The sequence below is a fragment of the Bombus huntii genome, chromosome 1, assembly GCF_024542735.1.
Source record: "Bombus huntii isolate Logan2020A chromosome 1, iyBomHunt1.1, whole genome shotgun sequence".
NCBI lineage: Eukaryota > Metazoa > Arthropoda > Insecta > Hymenoptera > Apidae > Bombus > Bombus huntii.
Window position 1 is genome coordinate 22,363,736 of NC_066238.1, and position 7,327 is coordinate 22,371,062.

Sequence of the window (7,327 nt, forward strand, 5' to 3'; positions counted from 1 at the left end):
CGACGTTTCTGGAAGTCGCCCTGCTTAATGAACCATGCGCTTGCCACTACAATGTTTGTTTGCCGGGCAGACACGACGATCCGTCTGCGACATTATAGTGCCGCGATCGATAGTTAAGAATATGACCTATGGTAAGCCGCATGGCGTAACATTCTCCCCCCGTTGAGAGGGTACCGATCAAACTAGGGAGGTGTGGTTGAAGTTCCCATCTTATTTCGTCTCGGTGGCTAGTTGTTCGGGTTTCTCGAGATCGGGTTGAATTGGCAGTGGGACAAGCCTTTTGACGCCCCGATCCAAAATGCTCTTTGCCGTCTGAACTGTAGCTGTCCAGATGACACCATCGGCGCCTGGATGAATCTTGATAACTCGGCCCAGAGGCCAATGCATGGAGGGAACGTTGTCCTCTCTGAGGATGACGATTGTGCCCTTTTGGATGCTGTGTCCACCCTTGCTCCATTTATTGCGGTTGGTTAGCTCGTTCAAATACTCCTTATGCCAGCGGTTCCAAAAATGTTGTTTAAGCTGTTGGATATGCTGCCATTTGGAGAGTCGGTTCGATGGAATGTCCCTGAAATCTCGATCACGTAAGCACATTAATGAATCGCCAATGAGGAAATGTCCGGGAGTGAGGGCTAGGAGATCATTTGGATCGGTGGAGATAGAAGTTAGAGGGCGGGAATTGAGGACTGCTTCTATTTCTATGATAAGAGTATTACGGTGTTAAGCTCATATGTTTCTGTTTCTCCACTCGCGCTGCGCCATAATATCCTTTGATATTTCCGATCCTCTGGTCGTACGAGGAATTGCCGATACAGGAATTTTCTCGATGTCGCCAGTGAGTACGTACTGATGAGCGCGGAATCTAATTAATATGCAAAATAAATTGTGAATTGATTCGAGAATATAGGATTTCCCCATTTTCATGATTATCGTGATTTTTGTATAAATATATTTTTTAAGATACTAATAATTAGGTACTTATAAATTAGTATTATCAATTATTTTGCATTTATAATTCCGCCTCTAGTATAAGTGTTAATTGAAAACTAACTTTATGTTTCAAAAAGTACTAGCAAAGTCGTTGAGTAACAAGCCACTGATGCTAACACAAATAGCATTGTCGTAATTAAATATTTCTAAATATTCATTTTTCATTTTGAACCTGTAGAAACAATTTATTATATATACTATTAGCTAAGTAATTGCATATTTAATTAAGTCGAAATATAAAACTTAGTTATTTTAATAATTTAAAAAATAAAAAACTGACAAACATTTCAATTTAATTTATGGTTGGAACAAAAGACAGTTATTCTTCATTAATTGAAATATTGCAATGCAGAGTACTTTCCAAAATACGCCGAGAGTATTCCTGATGGTGAAACGAGCGTTGCTTCATCGAACGCAGCTAAAGAAAACAACATCTATGTAGTTGGTGGTACGATGCCTGAAATAGAGGGCGCTAAATTGTACAATACCTGTACTATTTGGGGTCCCGATGGAACTTTGATAGCAAAACACCGAAAGGTAAGTAATATATTCCTTTGTGGCTTTGAATTTGAAAATATTGGGGTGAAGAAAGTGACTCTATCTAGGAATAATTTAGGAATATACATATGTACATACGTATACTATAACCAATTCTATAATTTACGGTTTATAAAATACGTTATGATACGGGAAACGCCCATTTTTGTTGTAATGTGTTTGTTGTTGTATAAATTTTTCACATACTTAAAATATTATTCTACTTATTTTTTCTCCTTTTTAAACATTATTAAATGATAAGATTTTTTAATAAAAGAAAGTGATAAAAACGCTGTCAGTTATTAAATAAAAAATAATTAAAGTTTAGGAGTTGGTAACTTTGATATTAAATTACAAAAGTTGCAGCAATAGAATTAGCGACCACATTTTTATGTTATTAGGTACATCTATTCGACATCGACATTCCTAATAAGATTACTTTTCGAGAGAGTGATTCACTCAGTCCTGGTAACTCCCTAACGACGTTCGATGTGAAGGGCTGCAAAATAGGTATTGGCATTTGCTATGATATTAGATTCGAGGAAATGGCACGCATTTATCGGAACAAAGGTACAGTAACTTAATCGATCAATACTTAACTAGCAAAAAATTAAATATCTTTCTTAAATATATTCTATATAAAATTAATATAATCTGTAACTCTGTATAAAAAGAAGCTTAATTTAAAAAACCAGTATATTTGCTGAAAATGAAACAAATAAAAGAATTAAAAGCACAATAAGAGGACTGTCCTCGCATATTCAGAAATGATGGAATGTGAACCGTGCAACTACGAAGTTAATTGGTATTCGGTGGCTTCATATTTCCTGCTTCTCTGGGTTAGGTTGCCAAATGCTGATATATCCAGCGGCATTCAATATGACCACTGGACCACTGCACTGGTCATTACTTCAGCGTTTCAGAGCGAATGATAATCAATTATACGTTGCCTGCATATCACCGGCTCGTGTTCCTTAAGCAAGTTACGTCGCATGGGGACATACACAGTTGACCAATCCCTGGGGAAAGATTCTTTACGATTTGGAAACTCAAGAGAATATGGCAGTCACCGATATCGGTAATTTACAGCTTAAAATTAAAAGCGAGAGATCCATGATGTAATTAATTTTTAGTCTCGTTAATTTATCGATTTAGCCATCTTCCTCTGTATTTGTTGAATTTATTAGTAAGCATTACTTATTACTTCGTATGTTTCTTTTTTCTATCAGATCTAAAAGTTGTTGAGGAAGTAAGGGCTCAGATACCTACATTTTCTCAGAGACGTACAGATTTGTACGACACTGTCTGTAAGAAGGAGTAACTCTACACTAAAACAGAAAATGTTTTTTTATAATATTTCTACTACGATATCCTTTTTTTGTGAATTATTACTAATTTCTTATCATTTGTACTAAATGAATGACTCAATTAAGAAAACCAAAACGTTATAAATAATAATCTGTATATCTTGTGTATCAACATGTAATTGGATATTATAATAATATAGGAATGCTATAATAATATAGGATAATAATATAGGAGAATAGTAATATAGAAAAAAACTACATGCTTTTAAACACCTTTAATATCGATCACATAAATTGTTATAATTCACAATGATTACGCATACATAAAAGACCCCTTGATAGTAAAATTTACGATCAAAAGGCAATTACGTATCGTTTAACAACATTTAATTTATAACACCTTTTAAACATTTAGACAGATTAACACATAACACTTCTTATATATAAACATCAATTCGAAGTTATCAGCTTGGAGAAATTGGTCGATTAATACCTGTAGATTGTCTGTCTCGATGAAAGACTTAAAGAGAGCAAAAACATGATAATGCCGCTAATATAATATTCCTTCTTTCTTGTATCTGTCTGCCTCTCAGGTCGATTTACTAATTACAATAAGTAATTTCGCCTTCTTTGCGCTCTCTTTTAACGCATTCGAGACCGAAAGAAATTCATATCAGTCAGTAGGCAAGGGTATAATATACATATTTTATATATAACTTACGTAGTAATGTATATATCATGTTAATTTCATATTTTTTTCAATATAGAATTATTATATATATATATTTAACTGTACATAATACATTATAGAATAACATAGTATATAATTTTATATTTTAAAAATATGAGGCATACTATTTAAGATTGTCATCGATTTAAAATCAAAGTATGAAAAGGATACCCTGGAGAGAGTAAAACACAGAATCATTCTAACTAAACATTCAAATCGTAACGACACCTAGGTATCGTCTTACAATTAAATCTCGGTCTCGAATGGATTAAAATGAAATACATACTTGCAGCTTCAACATCTTCAATATCGAGGAGATTCAAACTTTACAAATAAATGTAAATTGCGATGTAAAACAAAGCGATGTAAAAAGGGAAAAGGAGGAAAGAAGGAACAGGGAAGCAAAGAGAAGAAACGAATTTTTCATTTTCTCGAAACTGGATCAAGTTTCAGGAAGGCCATCCAAGTAATTGATGTCCTCTGTACTTATTTGTTAATCATGCGCGGAATCAGAACGATTCGACCTCGTTCCAAAGCAAATCGTTACTAGAGTAGAGACGGGAATTAATAATTCGTGTCAATTGTTCGATCGTGTTCACAAATTCAAATGCGGTTGAGTAGCGGAAACCATTTATAACACGTCCCATACAGCGTAGATCGCATACACGTCTTAGGATGTATTTTTGGTACTTATATATACTCTATATATATTCTTACTCTATATATACTTATATGTACTCTATGTATATTCTCTATCTTATATATACCATAAAATATTTCGTGAAATCGCGTATTCGTGTCTAATGTCAGGGATTCTCTTTCCATAAGTCTGCGTTTTCTATATTATCTTTCTTCCTTATCAGTAGGCATTCTCACAATTTGTGATTAATACTGCTCGTACAGGAATGTTAGGTTTTTGACGTTGTAAAATTTCACGTGAAATAATAATGCCTATATATTGACTAATTTATCAATTAATTAAATCCGTGTATATCAAGTTTTCTATAATTTAGTACTTTCGTGTAACTACAGAAATTTGATGCAATATAAAACTTGATTAAAACAGCGATTCATTAGGAAACGAGAATAATGATGCAAATATTTTTTGTAGCCATTATATAGGATTTCGATTGCATAATTAATCAGTATCAACTTACCAATCTTTAACTGAAGAATGTGAAGAAGGGCTGGCGGTATATAGACCGCAATTATGATCGTTTTCATGTAAATTGCCAAGCTGCTGTACATGTTTGTTATTCGTAAAAAGTTGCGATGACAAGCGGAAAGAAATAAACAATCCAGAAGTATCTGCAACAGAAATCAGAATACACTCAGAATACACGTTTTCGCATGGTTGGATCAATTTCGCGTGGGACTAACCTGATTGAACCTAACGCGGGATAATTGCTCAACTCACGACCTTAACCAGCCCGCTTGATTCTCTGTAAATGCTTGAAATTGACGCTTGGATTCTTTCCAGATTAACTAGCTTTGCCCCTCCCTCCCTTTATCTATTTTCTTAGATCAACTTAGAATGGATCGAACAAAGGCACAAAAGAATTCGAAGAAAACAACAACTTATTATCCAAATTGTTCATCGAGGGTAATCAATGCTGTATACTTCCTAGAATTAGGATGAATAGGGATTTGGAGAAACCCACCGGCCATGTCCAGAATAATAAAATATCTCGCTTTTGCAATCTCGCGACTTGATCCGCAGTGAGGGGTAAAGGATACCGATCCGCGACCGTATATTTATTTAGTTCTCGAAAATCTACCTATCATCTATCTGAACCATTGTTCGTCTTCACGAGTAACACGGGGCTCGCGAACGGTGAATTACTAGGCTTTATGATTTTTGGCTGTAATTAAGTCGCTTGTTCTATCACGTACTACTCTGCGCTCGCGAAGTCTATTAGGACTCCTTGTACGGCGATGTTAGGATCAATTAATTGTACTTCTAACTGTCCTGTATTTTTTTTGTACGAGTACGTAGGGAACCCGTAACGGATGAATCTCTGAATTTTCGAAAAGAAAGATTAATCGACTTTTATCACTACCACGTACCTCATTGTCAACTTCATTGACATCGATCTCGTTTTCAGCGGTTTTATTACGGGCATGAATTATTTTTGTTTTACACATAGCGAGGCTAGTTTGTGTAATATTACGTCAAGATCTTGGCTTAAAATTTGACGAGCAATCGCGATATCGTATTTTTAAATAACTATCAGTCAGGACATGAAAAATTTATCTCTAACCACTAAAAAGAAAAGAAAAGAAAAGAAAAGAAAAGAAAAGAAAAGAAAAGAAAAGAAAAGAAAAGAAAAGAAAAGAAAAGAAAAGAAAAGAAAAGAAAAGAAAAGAAAAGAAAAGAAAAGAAAAGAAAAGAAAAGAAAAGAAAAGAAAAGAAAAGAAAAGAAGAAAGATAATATGTTGTGGCAGTCTAAGTCGATCTAAGAAAATAGATAAAGGGAGGGAGGGGCAAAGCTAGTTAATCTGGAAAGAATCCAAGCGTCAATTTCAAGCATTTACAGAGAATCACTATTGAAAGTTCAAAGGCCGACTAGTGAGCTTCATCCTATCTCATTTTTTAATCAGGCGATGGATCGACGAATCGTATTGATTTCGAGGATTATTATAGTTCTGTGGGGATTTTAAAGCGTGGTTTGTCTAATCTTGTCTCGTTAGCTACAGACTCTTTGGCGAGCAGCCTGAAACTTGATCCAGTTTCGAGAAAATGAAAAATTCGTTTTTTCTCTTTGCTTCCCTGTTCCTTCTTTCCTCCTTTTTCCCTTTTTACATCGCGTTAAGACCCGTTAAATAATATTGACTGCCGTGGACGCTGGCTGAGAAGTGCACTTTATAACTAGCTTTAAAATCACTGACGTCGACGAGGACAAAGGTAAGTTAGAGGGTCATTTATCTGAGCTGGTGTTATTCCGCTGTACAAACTATTTCCGGCCAGTACCTTTTATGTACTTTCGCTTCCGCTAACAAGCAACGCGCCATGTCCATCACTGTTCTATTATACCTTTCCGCTGTCCCGTTTAATTCATGTACGTATGTTGGGCAATTATTTATTCTTATACCTTTATCCCTAGCAAATTTATAAATTCGATTATTTAAATATTCTTTACCATTATCGCATCTTAATATTTTTAACCTCTTGCCCGTTAAATTTTCGGCTTCATTTACGAACTGTACGAAAGAATCAAAGACCTCATCTTTTGATTTTATACAATAGATCCTAGCTATTTTACTATAATCATCGATAAATGAAATGAAATATTTTTCTCCATTGAATCCGGTAGTCTTAAAGGGACCACATACGTCCGTATGAATAATTTCCATTATTTCCCTAGCCTTAGTTCGATTATTTTTGAAAGGTAAGTTATGCATTTTGCTTTCTATACACACCCTACATTTCAAAAGTTCCTTTTCAAATTCATTCGGTATGCCAGTCACTAGCTGCTCTTTACCCAAAATCTCTAAATATTTAAAATTTACGTGTCCTAGCATCCTATGCCATCTTTCCTTTTTACTCATACCACTACGTTCGGCGCTGTTTACTAAGTGCTTCTTCCCTTTCAATATACTTTTTATTCTATATGTCCCATTCTCTTTGAACGCTACAGCTGTAAGTATATTATCCTCATCTATTACTTTCGCAATATTTCGTTTGGAAATAACCGTATTCTTATTGTCTGTTAGTTTACCTAAACTAATCAAATTTGCGGACATTTCTTTCGCGTAAAATACT

The 7,327-nt window shown here is 34.7% G+C and overlaps 1 long non-coding RNA gene across 1 annotated transcript; it reads left to right on the forward strand.

Moving 5' to 3' along the window:
- Positions 1-1,854: 1,854 nt before the first annotated feature.
- Positions 1,855-4,280, forward strand: LOC126865900 (uncharacterized). Its single transcript, XR_007689721.1, has 3 exons — positions 1,855-2,097; positions 2,372-2,605; positions 2,757-4,280. It is a non-coding gene; the product is annotated as an uncharacterized LOC126865900 (long non-coding RNA).
- The last annotated feature ends 3,047 nt before the right edge of the window (positions 4,281-7,327 follow it).